The 20,700-nt window shown below is 35.9% G+C and overlaps 1 protein-coding gene across 4 annotated transcripts in view; it reads right to left on the reverse strand.

The window, feature by feature from the left end:
- The window catches only part of Cntn5 (contactin 5), a 1,204,186-nt gene that overhangs the window by 1,087,247 nt on the left and 96,239 nt on the right, over positions 1-20,700 (reverse strand). Inside the window, exon 1 of one of the 4 annotated variants that reach the window (XM_031346012.1) lies at positions 10,446-10,526. The exons of the other annotated variants lie outside the window; for them this stretch is intronic. The gene's annotated coding sequence lies outside the window, so the exon portion shown is untranslated. Of the gene's footprint in view, positions 1-10,445; positions 10,527-20,700 lie in introns of those variants that run through there. 4 annotated transcript variants of the gene reach the window in all.

Genomic DNA, 20,700 nt, shown 5'->3' on the forward strand with positions numbered 1-20,700 from the left:
TATTAAGAATGGCTTAATGTATTCATTCTTCTTTAGAATGAACATTATAATAGTTTTATTTTTGTCTATGAAGAGTCCATTCTTTGAGCAATATTTTGGAAAACAATATGATTATTAACTGAATTTAATATGCTACTCTTTTCATTAACTTAATATTTATTTGTATACAGAAGAATTAAGGCTGGGTCAGTGAGGTGGCTCAGTGAGTAGAGGTACACAGGCCTGCAGCGTCACATCCTGAGGCACATATATAGATCACTTGAGGAGTTTGCAGAGAACTGACCTCGGACCACATGTATACTGAGGCACCACTGAGCGCATTCACAGACACCATATACACAAAATTCTAATTATCTGATTTACTTTATAAAAAGGGAGTCCAGTGTCTTCTTTGTTCTGTAGGCATCCCTGAAGCTTCTTTCAATCTAATGGTTTTATTGGAGAGACAGGCCCTCAATTGCCTGTAAAATATTCTTTTCTGTAAAAATGATCTAAAGCTCCTGATACTCAGCTCCAATTATAATCACCAGGGTGTAAGAGCAATAAAGATTTTCCTGAAGTGCAAGCTGTACTGAGCCCTCCTGTTAATAGATCACAGTGACCATGAGATCATGTTAATGCACCATATGACACGTATATGATGATGAGTGACAGCGGTATCATAGTTTTCTCAAACACTGACAATTTATGAGAACACACACTGCTCATTTCACCACCACACAGCACTATCAGCTGGGCTGCTCTTCATTGCCCCACAATAAATACAATAGGATTTTTTCCTAAGCAATGTGATTGGCCAACAAAGAAAGTGAAAGCAAATAATAAGTTAGTTAATATTGAACATGAAGCTAGGTGTGTGTAGAATTTAAAATGGAGAGAGCAAAACAGAGAGAGAACCAGACCAGGACCTAAATGAAGACTTGGAGAGAAAAACAAAATACTCAAGAAAAGCAACACTTAGTAAACCATACTCTAATACTTGTAGGAGTCTGTGCAGGAGGAATATTGCGACTTTGAGGCCAGACTGTTAGCCTGTCTCATAAAATCCAAACAAAGAACTCACCCTCCAAAACGTGTAAAAATTGACATAGAGACCCACAGAGGTTTTCAAAAGAAATGCCTTCAAAAGATATTTTCCTTTATTTCTTAGAATAGAAATAGAGAATTGATTAATCTTAGCTACTAAAATATTGTTTGGAAGGGTAAAAACTTGCTACCCTCCTGGTTTGAGGCCTGCCTCTCATAGCTACACCTCTCTGCCCATCTCCTGTTATTTGCCACGCCTCCAACCTGGTTCCAGTTACATTCGGAAGCTCCACCTCTGCAGAGAAAAAAGGAAGTCGCTGATTGGACTGACGTGCTGATGTACTTGGGGGTGTGGTTTTGCCTGACTTCTACCTGTTGGTGGTGACAAAGTCTTCATTAAAATGGAAGATGGCTGAGCATTCACGACTCCCGTCTAATTGTGTAAACCAACCACGTGGACAGGTATACCTGTGGCCACCCTATCCTTTCCCTAACTCTCTCTTGCTGCTGTTCTTCTTTCTAACTCCATATTTTCAGGTAACCCACTATTTTAATGTTGCTGCTGGACAGTGACAAAAACTAATATGGGTTATCAATATTTATTTGTTTATAAAACAGGAAACACCATTCTTTCATGATCATTATTTTTCTGATAGAAAAGAACAAAATCCTCATGCTTTGGCCTCTATAAATTTTAATCACAGTGAAAATTATTTTGTCCAATATATATATAATATAGTGTTATCTATTATCTAATATTTCATTTAGAAGTTCTAAATAAAATGTCTGGTTGCTTTACTCTTATACATATATAGCTTTCTTTGTCATTTTAACATTTTTTTCAATAAAAGGTAGAGTGTAACTTTTGAAAATGTCTAATATTCATGTATGGCTAAATGTGTTAGAATATTAGCCACTTCATTCCCACAATTAGAAAAGATTGTTATTATTTAGGGAACTTTAAGTAATAGAGTAAACTGATGTTAGTAAAACTATCAATTTTCGTAAAGGCAGATGTCCTAGCACACAGTCACCTAATTAAAGAGTAATCATCTCTCTGTCCCTCTGCCCCCTTCTCCTCCCCCCTTTCTCTCTCTCTAACACACAGAGCTAGTCCCTAAGGAGTTCTGAACATTGTTCAGTGTCTGATGTCCAGTTTACAAACCAAGGTTTGCAAGCTTATGATGCCACTCAATCCAGAAGAGCCGCCGTTAGTTATTGGTTATGAACTGAAGAACATTGGCTTCTGCTTCTCAAATAAACATGTTTCCCTTTATATTGAGATCTATGTTTATAAAGAGAAAAATTATTACACTTATTTTCCCACCTTATTTATTTATTACTGTTTGTCTGTCAAGTACATTCGTTGATCTTTGCACTTTATGAAGAAGATAATCTTATTTTTAATTTTATTTATTTTTTTACACTTCATATTTTATTCTCCTCCTTCCACCCTCTGACTGTTCCATATCCCAAGCCTCCTCCCCACTCCCTGTCTCCATGTGGATGTCCCCACCCACCATCCCACCTAACCTCTAAACTCCCTGGGACCTCTAATCTTTTGAGGGTTAGGTGTATCATCTCTGAATGAACACAGACCTGGCTGTCCTTTATTGTGTGTGTGTTGGGGGGCTCATATCAGCTGGTATATGCTGCCTGCTTGGTGGTCAAGTGTTTGAGAGATCGCGGGGGTCCAGATTAATTGACCCCCTTCTGGTCTGCCTACAAGATCGACCTTCTCCTCAGCTTCTTTCAGTCTTTCCTTAATTTAACAACAGAGGTCAGATGCTTCTGTCTATTGGTTAAGTGCAAATACCTGCATCTGACTCTCAGCAGCTTGTTGGGTCTTCCAGAGTGCAGTTATGCTAGGTCCCTTTTTGTGAGCGCTCCATAGCCTCAGTAATAGTGTCAGGCCTTGGGACCTCCCCTTGAGCTGGATTCCACTTTGGGCCTGTGGCTGGACCTTCTTTTCCTCAGGCTCTTCTCCATTTCCATTCCTGTAATTCTTTCAGATAGGAACAATTATGGGTCAGAGTTGTGACTGTGGGATGGCGCCCTCTCCCTCATTTGATGCTTTCTTACTAGAGGAGGGCTCTAAGATAATCTTTTACAGACTTTTTAAACTGAAGTTTAAAAGAATTTTTTTCACTCGAAGTCCTAAGAGGTTAGTGATTTATCTCCAGGTAATGTTGGCAAGGGATGTGAAGGAAAGAAAACAAATTATCTCCACAATGGCTTAGTCATACACATTTTAAATGTAAAGACTTCCTCGACTTCAAATGGTACTGAGTATGATTGCTATTTTTCATATTTATTTCAATAAGTCCATTTTCACTTTTTCATTTAAGCAAGTATAAAAATTCATGCCTGCATTTGATAATTCCTCCCCTTACAGAATGTGGCTCTTCCGTGAAAACAAAACTGTGATAAAATTCTTCAAGAACCCAAGTAATTATTTGTTCCTTGAAGTGTGATTTTTGAGAGAAAGACAGAATGAACCATAATTAATTTATGTTATCTGATGAATGTGTTGGTAAGTTCTGAATTATTATTCTTTCTCTATTGAGGGATATTATTACTAGAGTATATAAAGGTATTTTATTTTCATAAACATCTTCAGCAATGATTTGTAGGGACTAGTAGAAACAGGGAATAGCTGTTCTAAAAGGAAGGCAGAGCATACTGTAAATTTTTCACCCCACATGAGTTGGGAAGCTGTGCTGACTGACAAGCATAGGAAACAGTGACAAATCCATTTATAATTCAAAATAATAGTTAGCATGTACCTTTTGTGGCATCTTCTAGAGGCTAATTTCTAAAATATCAGTAAAGAAAACTAACTAAAGTAACTTTCATAGTTAGTTTACACATGGAGCATGGCTTCTTATAATTACTATGATTATTAGTTACATTGCTTATTTTACTTGAAAATAGTAAGTACTTTCCAATCATGAAAATCTCAATCACTCTTTTCTCATATTTTACATTTTTCTGCTCTCAAACATTTGCTTAAATTTTGTAAATTGTCAGAAAAACCAAACCCTTACTACAGATAAACCATTTTTCAATTTAAAAATGCTGAGTATACATATCATAAGAATTTATGAAGTAATGTTCCTCTTTCTCCACAATCTCTCCAGTATCTGCTGTCCCCTGAGTCTTTTATCCTAATCAATCTGACTGGTGTGAGGTGGAATCTCAGAGTTGTTTTGATTTGCATTTTCCTGATGACTAAGGATGTTGAACATTTCTTTAGGTGCTTCTCAGCCATTCAGTGTTCAACCACCAACCAAGGACTGCACATGATGGGTCTGATTGTTCTGGCAGCATGTGTATAGTAGAGGTTTGCAAATTCGATCATCAATAGGAGGAGAGGACCTCGGCCCTGTGAAGGTTCTGTGCCCGAATGTAGGGGAATGCCAGGGCCAATAATTGGGAAAGGGTGGGATGGCAGGCATGGGGAGGAGGGAGGCAACAGGGGTTTGTTCTTGTTGTTTTTGTTTGTTTGTTTGTTTGTTTGTTTTTTGGAGGGGAAACTGGGAAAGGAGAAATTTACATGTAAATAAGGAAAATATCTAATAAATAAATATATAAATAAATAAAAGAAAAAGAAATTTAAAAATAAAAAGAGAAAAAAAGACAAAAATAATTATGGGTTATAAAACTATTAGAATCAACTTTGGTTGGGAAAACTAAATGTTTTCTGATAATCATAATCTATGACAGATACAATGTGTGAGCTTTCACAATTAATATTACATTGTCTAGTATACTAAAGATATATATTCAGCATTTAATCCTCCATGACTCAAAAAGTAAAGGTAGTCAGCTCTGATGTGTTGATTAGGAGGGGACTCTTTCTTCACTAATATTTCTTTAACAGTTGCCAAAATGTTGGTATGCTACCCATTTTAATGAAATTTCCCCTCTTTTTGTGTCTTCATGGTCTGTCACTGATACAGATACAAGACTTTTAACTTAGCACAGTCATGGAATCTCCACCACAGGATCTTGATCTCTAGGCTTGGTGTCAAAGTTTCTGAAGCAAAATGGACTCACTCACTAACAAATACACATGATTCCAAAGATTTGAAGGAACATTGTCATAGATAACAACCTGATAGTTACCCTACCAATTGAATGTGCTGTAGCAACCTTGTGAAAAACCATACCACAACAGAGGCTTAGAAAACCAACAGCAAGCTTTGAGGAGAACCTTTGTTCAACTATCTCTCTTTTAGTATACCTCACAGAGTATTCTCCTTATTATTGCATTTGAAAATATTTTCTGTATTTTCCTGTCATTTGCATTTCCTCCACAGTTTTCTGCAATTCCCAAAGCAATAATTTTGTTTGGAGAATATTTTCATTTTTTACAATGCAGTGGCTACAAGAATAGCAACAGCATACAACTTTATTTGTTACCAAGTTTGACATTTAGAGTATGAGTTAATTCTCCCAAAATATCTACTAATTGAAAAACTCAATGGGGGTAGACTTTCTACTATTTTCTAATGCATGTATCAATGTATATAAATAAATATTCATAAAGATTTATGTATATATTTTCAATAGTATAATAAAACTGGGAAAGGTAAAATTGCTTCTAAAATGATAAAACAAAACCCATAATGAATGTATTTCCAATTAGTAAATGCCAAAAACAAAGAACATCAGAAAGTCCACTACACTATAAAGTATTTAAAAATCTATTTATTGCAGACATACTACACAGAAAGACGACCAACAATGCTCCCTACAGGCAAAATGGGATTCTAAGTGACATAGAATTTTCACACAATAAAAGCATAATTATGACATCATCAGCTCAGAATGTTTTTATATATAGTTTTGTATTATTAATGTGAATGGCAGGTCATTCCAATTTGTGTTCTTTTGCATTAATAATTCTTCTAATTGACTTCTTCAAATTTAGCATATATGTATTCAGAATGTATTATTGAATTTTATCCTCTATGAAATTCGGTGCCTGAACAAAGCTTTATTTAAGAATGAATATACTTCTTTCTCTCATTAGGTGATTTGATTTTCCGTGTCTGTTTTTATTTGTATGTATGTGTCTGTGTGTGCATGTGTATGTACAGTGCCTATGGCTGAAGAAGAGAGTGTTAGATCCCTTGAATCTCGAGTTGCAGGTAACAGTAGGTATTTAACTGGGTGCTCACACCAAACTAGGGTTTTCCAGAAGAACATCAAGCTCTCTCCCTTGCTAAGCTATCTCTCTAGCAACTTTATATCTTTTAACTAACACATGGACCTTACAAGAGACAGTGCAGTCTACATGACTTCTTTATTACAGCAATCATCAAAACAAATCATCAAAATATGCTTTTTAATAACTAATCAGTGTGGAAAGCTGACTTCCAGCTAACAGTGTGAGCTGCAGAAATGACACTCAGCTGCTTGAGAGAGCAGCTGCTCTCTCAAACACACATGTATGCAGGATCCCCAGCACCAGATGGGCTCAGAATTTTGGCTCAAAGTCTTGAAGATAAGTCTGCAAGTTTGTTTCTTTTAGATAAACAGCTACATCAAGCACATACTGTAAGAAACAAAATTGTTTAAATGTCTCATGTGGGGATTTACATCTGATGTATTTTTCAACCTTTAAAAAGAATTGGGGGGATCGTTTGCTTTCTGTTGCTTGTTTGTTTTGCTTTGTTTGTTTTTGTCTGTTTGCTATTGCTTTTCCCACAATATCACTTCGTCTTTTCTGGTTGCCCCACTGTAGATTGCATGCTAGAATTCTACAGCTGTGGTCAATTTATTTCAAATTCTTATAATTTCAAATGTTAGCACCTATTTTTGTGATTACTAGTATTAATTACATGACATGTAATTCATTATAGGGACATTTAAAGTTTCTGTTGATTTTTTTTGTTAAAAATAAAACTATAACTTAACAAGAGGGCTGTCTAAAATGTCACTGTCAAAACTTTAGGAATTAAAAGCATTCATACAGAGAGCAAGAAGTACCATGTATCTATAGATGAAAAGCTGAATATGTATTTTTTTCTCTTCAAAAGAATGACAAGTTTAAATCCACTTTCTGCATTGCAGAGAATGGAAAGAATGACAAGCTTAACTGTTCTTTCTGCATTGCAGGGAATGGAAGTAGTTTAGAACCTGTTAATTCTTTGCTATCAGTTGAGCTAGCCACTGCGTGTATACCTCTGAATATTTTACTTATCACAGATTCTTTTGCCCAAAATATTGTGTGTTGCTTCTAGGCCACAAAACCCATCCTCATAAGTTAGGTCATTTATACTTTGCAACAGCCTAAGTGATTTTTGTGCTAACTTAGGGTCAGACCAATCATGGCAGCCACAGTCATTACCCGAGTCATTCTCCCTGGATCTTAAATTTGGGGCACTATCTATGAGATTATAGTACCCATCTTTGTGAAAAGAGCCAGATGTAATTCATAAAGAACTTCAATATAAGCATGTCTTAAATTTATTGTGCACTCGGGACTGAGTTGTTACCAGAAAACTTTTTTCCCCAAAATTGTTCTGTGCTTCAATATTTCTAAAATAAGACAATTGGTGTCAATCTCTTGAAGTTTGGCCCAGTACTAGTTACCTAAATTGGGCTGAGCAGACTTTCTCTCTGACCTCACTGAGACATTTCCCTGATGGCTGCAAAGCCAGCAGGGACCCTTGACACTCTGGATTCTCAGAAATTCACCTGAGGTAATGAGTTGGTTATCATGAGGAACTGTGGATTAATCAGCATCCCAATAAAGCCAGTGGCTCAAAGTCACAAATGCTAATCCTCTGGTTTGTAAATCTGTATGTACCCAAGCCACTACTATGATGGGCAGAGTAGGTGTGGTCATTGTATGAGGAGCTCAGGGTGTGACAAGCAACATAAAATGTGGTGCTCTAAATATATGTGGCAATACACAGTCCCAAATAACAGAATTATATGGAGAATATTGAGAGTTAAGTTTAATTTTAACTAAGAGACCATGATTATCTGAGAGCAGAATAATTTGCGTAAATTTGAAATAGACAAAAACAGAAAAATTTAAACATATTTGGAAATTGATAATGGAAACAAATTTATTACATTAAATTGGGTAGCTTAGTATCAGTATCCAATGAAAAGATATGACTTTAATTAATGTAATCAAGGTACTTGTTAACTGATATCAATAATCCAATGCAAAATTTACAAAGTCTCAGTTATTTGATGTCATTGAGATATATTAAAATTTTCTCAAATTATTAAAATATTTCTCAATATCTTTAACATCCATCTGAAATCACTGATACTCATAACAATATACACCATTTAGGAAAAAAAAAACTTGTTATCATTTCTTGTATTTGTAAATAAAATACTACAGTCTAAGACTTAAGTCAAGTAGAGGTATTTGAATATAATATGGTAATTATCTTCCAGATAAGAGTCAGTTAAAAATAACTTATGAATTGTTCACCATGCTGTGGAAAGTGCATGATGACAAAGTGTGGTAGTATTTAGACATAAACTGAAATAATCCTATACACAGATACCATGTAGCATCCAGTGCTCCATCTAGGGATCCTCTAAGTCAAAAAAAGATAAGCTGTGACTTTTATCACTCACACTCAGTGTCCAGTCACAAAATTGTTTAACTTCATTCAAGTTTGAAATTATATCTATAATTTTTCTATCTCCACAAACTTCAGATCTTTTGTAAAAACATTACAAAATTTTACCTGTTAGCCGTGCGCAGCCTACCATTCTAGATTCCATTCTCTTCAAGTAATGTTAGTACCTACCCAGCAGCCATGTGTCTTTGGTCATGTTTCAGTGTCTGGGTCTCTATGTCACTGTGTACCTGGGTTTTAAGTAGTGCTTCCTAGTTTTTAAAAATCTTTCCTGCTTATCTATTTTCAATCCCACAGATAAAATATAATTTTAATCTATATTCTTTTGACTTAGAGATAAAGGCTGAAATTGTAACTTCCACTTTAAGATCAATTTAATTAAACTAGGTTCTCATGCTTTTCCTTTTCTGGTATGGATCTGAGATTTTTTCCAACTCTAATACCCTTCTGTAGATGGATTACTATTTTTATGAAGGTGGCCCTAGACTTCTTTGGCTGTGGAACATTAAACATTCAGAGACTTGGTATATATCCATTCCACTACTTATGTCCCTTCCTAGGTTTATTCTATAGCATCTTGTAATGAATGTGTACTTTAGGGTAGACTACAGGTATCTAAATAGAAATTTTTCCTGGATTCATAGATAAAAATGAATAAAAATAGTATGTCCTAAACATTTCCCTAAACAGAAGGCAGTAAAACAAAATTTGTGATCCAGTTATAATTCCATGAAGAAGCTGACTTGTCTAAATACTTGATCACTGTGGAAATAAGTCACAAGCTGCATAAAAATCCACTTTTATTGAGTTTTCAAGTGTAGTGAAATATGCTGGATTGGGGAAAATAAAATTCAGTGATTCCTGATATCAGCTACTGGTAACATCTTATCTTTTATGGGCTTAGGAAACTCATATGTCTTGCAGAATAGGAGTTCTAAAAGTCAGTGGTCTAGCCTCACCTTCTCTGGAGTGTTCATCATCTTTTCAGACAAACTACAGCAAGAAACCATGTGAGAATAAATATGAATATTGTTGAGTGAATAGGACTTGTTCAAGATACATTCTTAGTTGTTCAAAGTAAAGTACTCCAAACTTTCTTTTTTGTTGTTTTTTGTTTGTTTGTTTGTTTGTTTGTTTTTTGTTGTTTTTCAAGACAGGGTTTCTTTGTATAGCCCTGGCTGTTCTGGAAACCAGGCTGGCCTCGAACTCAGAAATCCACCTGCCTCTGCCTCCCAGCACTTATTGTTTCTGCAGAAACAATTTATAAAAAGTATCTTTCTCGGCCGGGCGGTGGTGGCGCACGCCTTTAATCCCAGCACTTGGGAGGCAGAGGCAGGCGGATTTCTGAGTTCGAGGCCAGCCTGGTTTACAGAGTGAGTTCTAGGTCAGCCAGGGCTACAGAGAAACCCTGTCTCGAAAAACCAAAAGAAAAAAAAAAAAAAGTATCTTTCTCTACAAAGAAAGTAATATTTACTATGAAACTTTATATGAAAGTCAGGAAATAGTAACACTTATCAAAATAGAAAAGATAGTATAAAAGTTGGAGAATTCTGGACTTCCCTTTTCATTTCTCTTCAGATCTCTTATTGATGTTAAATTGAATGACTGGGTCACTGCTAATTAGTACTTTAAAATAAAACATACTGACATGACCATTCCTTTCAATGTAAAGATCATCCTAGAATGTATTTCATTGTTGTCCAGAAATAGCAGTGTTTTGGTTTAAGACGTAGACGTTAATAGAATGCTTGTACCAATTTCAAAATGTAACAGAACTTGTATGTAAATACAAAAACTCACTCATTTCCATTAAAAATAAATGGCAAAGCCTTGTACATCACAGCTGCCAAATGGAATTTTTCAGAGTTGTGCCTCTGTGCAACATTTCATCCATCTTCTTGATGGGCTTAGAAAGATTTATACCTGGAATTGAAAGTAGAATGAGACACGGTAAAACAGAAAAGCAAGGCTGCTAAAAATGCTAATAATAAATAGAAGCATCTAACAGCTATCATGTTGAATTGTGGGATGAGCATATGTATTGATTAAAATATTTCAGCCAGATATATTGAGACTATAAAAAGAATGCATTTATGTGGTAGGCAGCATACAATTAAAATGTCTCACATAAATAAGTTACATTTTGTAAGAAATCAGTTTAAAACTTCCAGGAGCACAACTGTGAAAGATTGTTAGCTCTAGTGAATTGTTTAGGAAGTGTTTTTTAATTAAATCAAGATCCAAATCCAGTGTTAGATCACAAAGAGAATAGATTAGCACTGATAACCTATCTTTTCTGCATCTCAAGATCAAAAAAACTATCCACTCACTCTCAGAGATTCTTAGTGTTGGCCACAATGTGGTGGGAGGTTGTTTCTAAAACTATACTTCATATAGTCCTAATTATAATTTCTACAAAAGGAAAAAGATCACAAGTAACATTAGGGCTGAAGACCTATCATCTGAGTCTTGGGTCTTTTAAATGTGAGGGAATCAATTCTTAAGATATAAATGTGGAAATAATGGGCAGAAGGGAAGTGTACTGGCTGGTTTTGTGTGCCAACTTGACACAGGCTGGAGTTATCACAGAGAAGGGAGCTTCAATTGGGGAAGTGCCTCCATGAGATCCAGCTGTGGGGCACTTTTTTCAATTAGTGATCAAGGGGGTAGGGCCCTTTGTGGGTGGTGCCATCCCTGGGCTGGAAGTCTTGGGTTCTATAAGAGAGCAGGCTGAGCAAGCCAGGGGATGCAAGCCAGGAAGAAACATCTCTCCATGGTCTCTGAGTCAGCTCCTGCTTCCTGACCTGCTTGAGTTCCTGACTTCTCTGGTGATCAACAGCAATGTGGAAGTAAGCTAAATAAATCCTTTCTTCCCCAACTTGCTTCTTGGTCATGCTGTTTGTGCAGGAATAGAAACCCTGACTAAGACAGGAAGCAAAGTCAAAATGTACTCCCACATATGCAAGTGAGCTTCTTCATACCTTTAAATTATTTTAAAAATTGGAAATCAACTTAATGACATATGATGGCTTTTGAAAATATTTCTACAGGTCTTCATAGGTTAATTTTTTCACTATGGTTTAATTAAAAATGTTCTCTGTACATTTTCTTACCTGAGTGCTATGAAATCTGCCTATACAATGAGTACTAATTAGAGAGAGGGTGCAATCAGAGAGATATTGTTAAGTATGTGGCCCACAGTAACTTCATAACATAAAAATGATTTTAGTGAATTAGAAAAATTTTAAATGTCTAGGGTAAAGTTCGTCTCCCCTTCAGAAGGTGTTTTAAAAGTAGTCAACTTTCTACTTCTTAACTTTAAATGGTAGAATTCCCAGCTGAGACATTTAATGATTACTCTACCTGCAAGTGCACATTATGCATGAAGTTTTAGATACACAAATATGCATAGCCTGAGTATGGTGTCAGGTCCCAATTTAAAAAGTTGAAAGGAAAATTTTAGGTCAGTAGATGCCAATAGAAATTGTCTGCATATTGTTCATTTGCCATTATCACTCTTACTCAAGAGACAGCAGCATATGCTAGAATTTCTCTACAGAATATTCCACTTTCTTATATCTGATATAGATTTCAAGATTTATCCAGTAATATCATAAAATAGTTCATTCAAAATGAAGTGAAATATCTTTTCATTTGAGAGTCTAACAGTCACAATAAAAACCTCAATGAGTATTAAATTTCCTGTGTTACATGATATTGACATGTGCCAGAAATCTATCAGTATTTGTAAGAAGTATATATATTCATCATTGTAACAATCCACTGTTTTATATACAGCTGTTCAGCATGTGCCAACTCTAGGAATATTCGACTTAGTCACTTTCTATTCCTGTCTCTAAATATTGATGACTGATATGCTAGTTTCAGGTTCAGAAAATCATTAGTATAAGAGACTATATGCAAACATATGGTTATTATGTTTTGGTAAAGGAGTATATGTACTTCATCTGAGAGTTAGATTTTGTGTGTTCATCAAGAGTGGATAGGTAAGACAACTGCACTGATAGAAATCAGTCACCCAAGGGTAGACACAAAGACATGATGTTCTGGTTTTGATTATGAGTGACATCATTCACAGAATTTCTTCTATTAGCAGAAATACCAACTCAAGAGACAAGAAGCCATTAGATTTTAGAAATGTCATTTAGAAATAGTGCACAGAATGCATGTGTTAAGCTGTATCAAGTAAAACATGCATTAGCTATGCTTCTTTTGCTTAATCCCTACCAGAAAATAATAGAATGAGAATTTTGGCATTGCATCATGTATATGATGTAGGAAACTGTGGTCATTAGACCAGTAAAAATCATAAGATCAAGTGCTAAGCAACTACAAGGATACAAATGTTAGATAATATAGTAGTTGCAATAATGATAAGGTTGATATGCAACAAAATAGCAAGGGCCCTATTATAAAGGAATAATATTTTACTCTATTTAATCAAGATTTAGTAAATTAATGGGTGAATGAATAAAACAATACACAAGAAATATCTGCATGTAGAAATTAGCAGAGAACTGCAAGCATTATACTATTAAGCTCCAGTTTAATGTAGCATGTATAGTTATAACAGAAAATCTTAAATTCATAAAAATGGAAACACAAATATTGTGCTCCTGTTTGGATATTGCAGATTTAAGAGGTTTTATATTTGTTACGTGCCTTTCTTGACAGATATCTTATTGGTTGGACTTGTAATCCTCACACTGAAATGTGTTACCTAGATGTCAACGGTTTTCCTTACCAAGAAAATTCACACTCATGTTGATTTGCTTTATTCTACTGTATAGACTATCCACAGATATTTATTGATTATTTGTAGGCTTTTCACATTTTTATAAAATTCTGATGGCATTTTCGTACAAGAGAGACCACTTCTATAGCTTTTAGAATTCTTATAACCTTTGAAGAAGTACATAGTTAATGCTAATATGATTTTAATGTCTTGCTTATACTCTTAAAGTATTCTGCTAGAATATTAACATATTCTGCTAGGTTATACCAATGACAAAGCCGTATTTCCCTAGAAGTACTTGTTTTGTTTTATAGTGCTTTGTAATTGCAGTTGGTATGTCAGGGCTAAGATCTCAGATCTTAGAATGTTAATAAAATGAGGTTGTTAGTCACATGATCATCAACCATTGTTTATGAGATACTGAGTAGTTCATATTGATTCAACATGGCAATTTAACACCTGTGTAGTTTATTGCAGGTCCACTACAAAACCTCATGGCTACATTTTCATGGGGAAGAAAGTAGAATATAGAACTGGTAAAAATAGTAATAGAGGCTATAATTTATCAGTCATCTCTCATATACCTCAGATATATGGACACTCTAGGAAGTAGATGCATATGACAGGAAGATGTAGGTGGAAAGTCGGCTGGCTTTGTCAGTGGAGAATGTTGGAACTCTGATAGTAAGTGTCACAAGACTGGAGTTATTAGGATTGTGAGAATGGAGAGGAGTAGTCAGAGATAGCATAGAGCAGTATATCTTGCAGAATATTATGGGACATAAACAGACTTTTTAATTGACCCCATTGTCATTGGAGAAACACATAGGTATTTAGGTCATTGGACTTACTGGATTGAGAAAGGATTGAGAAAGATTGGATGCAGAGGAACCCCTAAACTGAGAGCACAATACTAGGTCATTTGATACTCCTCAGAATACAGAGTAAAATGATAATAAATGGTATTCTGGCCTGTGGTGTGCTATTTCTTATGGATAAGTACTATATCGTTAAAGGGAGAAATAAATTATGCACAGCACTTTTTAATTTAAAAGGTGCCAGTGACTATATGCATTGCACAAGTTGCGTGTTACACAAAAACTTTCCACACAAGTGTGTATTTTATGATGATCATATTATCAATTGCCCCTTCTTCCTATTCCATTCCCTGCCATTCCCATTAGTCCTTTCCAGTTCTCCCAGATAGTTTCACTGCTACATTGATGCCATATATACATATATGACTTTATATATTTACACATGATCTAGAAACCAAGGTTGAGTAGACAACCATTTCTTTCTCAGTGACTTAATTTACTCTGTATGATTACTTCTCATTATATCTATACTCCTGCACCTGACAAATTCCTTTCTTCTTATGACTGTGAAAAGAATGCTAGGTGTGCTGGGTTTGTGTGTATGTGTGTGTGTGCATGTGTGTGTGTGTTTCCTTGTCCACTCCTCTGTAGTTTCAATACTTAGGTTCGTTAAATATTTTAGATAAATTAGTGAAAAATTCTGCAATAAGAACTGGCACATATGTATCTTTATGTTGTACAGAGTTGGTGTCATTTGTTAAATGTTCAGGAGTAGTACAACTGGATGATGTTGGAAACCTAAAGGTTTGGAACATTTTTAAGACCATCTGTGATGGTTTTGTTGTACGCTCGAGATAGTAGCTCGGTTTGACTCACCAGGGGTCTGGAGCCAGCTAGGGATTAAGCCAGAACCGGGAGCCCAGTATTCAAAATGGACTAAAACTTTGATCCGCCCTCCTGCCTGGAGTCCTCACTTTGATATGCTCGATTCCTGTTCTCACTTATGTGCTAAAAGACATGACTGTTTCGCCTCAAGTATATATATCCCGTTTCTCTAAGTAAAGATTACACCTTGATAAGCATCCTTTCTTGGTGTCCCTTCCTTGTCTCTTAACCCGCTTATTTCCACAGAAACTCAACTTCCCCAGTTCGCGAATCACCCTCGATATGAAGTGAAACTGCGGGCATTTTTAAGACCATCAACACTGATTCCCCAAGAGAATGACAATACTGTATTCCCACTGTTAGTTTATAGGAGTTCCCTTTGTTCAACATCAGGACCAACATCTGCCTCCCACTCCACATACCTTTTTTTTTTTTTAATGGCAGGTATTCTGACTTCTAACTCAGATGAGATGGAATCTCAAAACTCATTTTGTTTAATAAATTTACTCTCTCGTTGGTGGAGTTGTAGATGGAAAAATCATTGTCTCAACTCTATCTAATCCCCTTCCTCATCCCAAGTGTCTCTCTGTACATTTAATGCTGTTCATTTACTGAGTTTATTTAGGATTATTATAGGTGAAGCATTATTCACCGGTCTGTGGGCATATAACTGGGAAAATGCCTCCATGCCACCACTCCTTCCTGCAGTCATAGTCACCAATAGATTCTTCTGGCAAGCTGAGTTCTGAGGAGCCCGTTCTTAAGTCATAGTGTGGTAGGGAGGAGCAGAAGCTTGGCTCATGGGTAGGGAATCATACCCACTCTGAATTCAGGAGTACAAGGACAATTTTATGCTGTGCCAGGAAGATTGCATTCTGGAGCACATCACCCTTTCCTTCTCTAGCAGGTTTCAGTCTAACATGTATGGGATGCTCCATGAGCTTTGAAGCAGACATCTCATTTAGGGATGAAGACTTTTGAGTATTTCTTAGTTACCACAGGTAGGTAAGTATTCAGATCCATGGCTCAGAGCCAGCAGATAGGAAACACCAAATAGTGAATAAACCACTGCCCACCCCACCACTCCAAGGAAGGCTACAACTACAAGTTGAGGAGGTTTTTTCACTATCTTCTCCTGTCTTTATTAGTTGCACCCATAACTGTACTCTGTACATAGGCAGCAGAGAAGCGCTTCTATTTCACCCAGAGCTTGAAATAGCACTTGGGGCTGGGGTTCTATCAGTGCTGCCACTGTTAACATCTCATACTCTATTTCATTGCCCAGCCTGGCATGCACCTGAACACTAGCATAGCCTAAAAGACACTAATGAGATTAATTACAAGGCCATTTAGACTGTCTAAGTGTTATGGAAAGTTTCTACTGAGTCTGTTAATGAGAATTTTCTAATAAAATGCTGGTAATTAAGTAGATTTTATCTCTCCACGGAAACTTCCCCCTTTAAAAAAAAAATCCTTGTCCAGTTAAACTGTTACTACTGATAATCATAGCTAATAAGCTGTCAGCATTCAGCGTAATTTTCTATCATCTAATTTTCTCTAGAAGGAAAAAACTCAGTAAGAATTCAAATTCTCTATTTCTATGTGAAAATGATCAAGTTTCATCTCTATTTTTCATTCTGTATGTCACACCATATATACATACATAATAATTTAAAATACATTTGTAAAATTTTTGTTTTAATTACTGAATATTATAACATTACAGAGGAAATTTTCAAATTAAAATGATAGATGGGGTCAGGGAGGAGGTATGGATGTGGAATAGTCAGAGGGGAATAAAATCTGGAGTGTAAAAAAAAAGAAAATAAACAAATAAATAATAAAACAGAAAAATGATATGATTTTAAATGGTGCAGTTGCTACAATAGAGAAATATTCAATTTCAAATCTCTTGCACATTGAAGTGTGCTTGGACTATATTCAGGATCCTATAAATAGGATCGCTATGACTGTTGGCCTAAAAACACATTTCCATATATCACATAGAGCTTCCCATCTTGAATATTTAAACATCTCTAAAGGCAACTGTTTTTAATATCTTATAATATATACCTATATTGAATATATAGAATATAGAGCATATATTCTATACATGTTAGGAAAAGCTGAAATGAAAGGGTTTAATGTACTATGGGATCATCAGTAGTTTCAAAGACATTTCTCCCTTCATTGAAAAGAAATGGGACTAATAAACAGTGACTATTGTTCCTGTATGTATCAAGGTACAGGGAATCTCTGAATGGCCATCTTCAAACAATAAATTAAATCTGTAGCCAGGAGGGGGAATCACAGAAATCCACAGTTTATTTAGAAAGAATTGTGTCCTTCAGTTTATCCTGCTTACTTTATAGATCTATAAAAAGCAGTGGGTGAGTCAAGGCTCCGAGAAGTATTGCCCATGTGAACATGGAGACTACTGCCAGTGGTCATACTGGGTTTGTTTGAATATCACATGTAACCCTCCTCTTATGTTTCACAGCAAGACTCAGAATATATTTTACTTTTAGAAAACTGCTACATTGCCCCACCGATCTGCTCTGATTATGGGAAACTCTAGTTGACCAGGTTTTGTCCTGGGTTCCATATCAATAGATGGCTCTGAGAGATGATTTTGACATTCTGATAATCCCAACATTCCCAGAGATCCAAACCTTCGTTATAGCTATGATGCCTTCTATTATTCTGTAGGAGCAGGAACAAGTAGTAAGAATTTTGACTCATCCAACTGATTACTCTGGCTGCTGAGAGTAGCAAGGCGATCAGGGCACTAGTGAGCTGTGGAGGCTGAGCTGGTAACTTGAGCTTTCTATGACCAATACCCTTCTTACTGCCTTCAGTAATCTCTAATATGTACTTTATGCCTGTTTTTCAAATATGCATTTTGAATCTGATATTAGAGCAGTTATGTATGTGTGATGGATAACCTTGTGTGAGGTCTGAATTTTTGTACACATTCTGAAAGCTTGACAGACATGCATTCAATACAGGTCTGATTTCTGATAAAAGAAATTTCAAGTTATTGCATTTGATAATGCAAATAGACCGATCATAGAGTTTCAAGATTAGGATAGGTCAGTCTTAATGGGTAGTGTAGAAAAGTAAGTATTTCTTCCTGAAAGCTGGGGAGATGAGTCAGCATTTAAGAAATCATACTGCTCCTTCTGAGGACATGTTTGGTTCTCAACCTCCACATAAGTTCACAGCCAAGTGTACCACCAGCTCCAAGATGTCCAAGGCATCTGACCTTTGTACATGCCTTAACTCACATGTCCCTACCCACATGCATGGACACACACACATGCAAATGAAAATAATGAAAATTAATCTGTAGAAATTAAAAATTTGTTTCTTATCAAATATTTCAGTAAAAAGTATTTATACATCCTGGTCATAAAGACTTATTTATATTGTTAATAATTAAAAAAATAACAAAATAAATAGTACTCTCTAAGACTAGAAATAATTAATGAAATACTTAAATATATTGGTTCATTATTTGAGGGGAGAAAGGATAACAAACATGTGAAGTAATAAAGTAGAAGAGGTGGTGCCACGACAGGAAGGGTAAAAGAAGCAAGGAGCTAGAGGCAGAAAGAAGATAAGAAAATTCCATGAGGAAACTCATTACAATTCATATTAATTGGAAAGTAGAGTAACTGAAGAGGTGGCTCTGTGGTTAAGACCACTCAGTGCTCCTGTATAGGATCTAACCTCCCCACACTCAAGTATGGCAGCTCATTACCACCTGTAAATCCAGTTTAAGGGGATTTCACTACCCTGCTGGCCCCTTGAGCACCTGCTCTCTAGGATATATACCCACATATATACATAACTTTGAACATAAAACAAACCATCATAATACATCAATCTGTATTTTATTCAGTTTGTAGAGAATTCTTCTCTTCAGTGAATGTGGAAATACCTGATTATATGACTATAGGGTCCAAATGTCAAGATAGATTGAGCTTTTGATTTTAACAGTAGCATGTGTGATTTTCATACCTCTGCACCTTCCAGTGCTGTTCACTTTTCATTTTGTAGGAGAGAATGGGAAGGGGTTGGAAAATGGAAGGCATATTTTCTATAAGCTCCTTTTGGCTCACTTGGAAATCAATATTAAACAAAATGTTAATGATCATCACATGGTGGACACTGGTAGTAAACGTCAGTGTAACAATGAAGCAAGCCAGAATAGTTCTGGGATGTAGTTTCAATATTGCTTTTACAAAATTGACATTAGCTGTGGGCTTGGATCCCTGGAGGGCACCTTGATATAATTTGGTTAACTATTCCTTTCAAAATGTAATGCCATTCATGGTCTTTAAGATTCCCAGGCAGGGAGAGATGCATTACTTTTGGGAATACCTTAGGCAATAAATGTGCCAACAAAAGATGCCTGTGCATTCAGAATCCACCCACCTTTGTTCTTTTATAATAGAAGATTATTATTTAGGTTTAATAAAGCTACATCTTGATCTATTAGAGGAGCCATTCAGGCAAATGATGTCCTGGGACTTCTTATATTTTTGGTTGTGAGCCTAGCCTTTAACGGCTGAGCCATCTCTCCAGCCCTGTCCTGGGACTTCTAATAGGTGGCAAACAAGTTCATTTTTAATAGAGGCCATAATTTGGGCTAGGATATAAATATTTTGTCAGAGCTAGAGAGAGAGCTCGGCAATTTAGTACACATACTAATCTTCCAGAGGACCCAGTTCAGCTCCAACACCCATATGGCCACCCATGAACAGCATGTGAATGCTGGGATATACAACAACAAGCATAGCAAGCATTGCATCAACTAAGCCATCACCAAGGCCCAGGAACTAGATTTTAAATGTTCTGTTCTTTAAAATTTTGAAATATCTGAGGGCTGTGGAGAAGATAGAGTAGTTAACAGTGCAAACCTTCTTGCGGAGGACCAGAGTTTGGTTTCATCTCCCACGTTAGGCTCATATCAGCCAGAAACTCTGTTTGCTGAAACCTTCTTCTTGATAGTATCACCTGCACTCACATGTGCACATAGCCTCTCCCACAATACACATGCACTCAAAGTTAAAAGATTCTAAAAATAAATCTTTAAATAAACAAAATAAGGAAAGGAATGACTGCTTTTCTGATCTCCATCCACATTACTCTGATCACATGATTAACAGATGCACTTACAGAAGCAAACATGTAAATATGATATATACAGCATATATATTTGCTCATGATTCTCAGATAAAGTGTAAACTTTGCACAGACTCAAGGTACAGTTAATAGGTATGTGATAGGGGCAAGTATACTTGTACACATCAGTTGCTTAGACCATCATATTTATTTTAAAATTCTGTGGACACTAAATTGATAATTTAAATATTTTAGTAATAGAAACTTCTATTTTAATTTTGAATTGAGGATAGAAAGTAAAACATTCTCTAGTTTTCTTCATGCTGTATATAGAAACCCAAGATAATTATAGGAATTCCCAGAAACCATTCACTTTTCATAAGCTAGATCATGTGAGAGTTAGTGGTGACCTAAAAATGTCTGTTCCTTAGAATGACAGGCCTGTATCGATTACAGCTTGCCTGGG

The sequence above is a fragment of the Mastomys coucha genome, unplaced genomic scaffold (assembly GCF_008632895.1).
Source record: "Mastomys coucha isolate ucsf_1 unplaced genomic scaffold, UCSF_Mcou_1 pScaffold23, whole genome shotgun sequence".
NCBI classification, from domain to species: domain Eukaryota; kingdom Metazoa; phylum Chordata; class Mammalia; order Rodentia; family Muridae; genus Mastomys; species Mastomys coucha.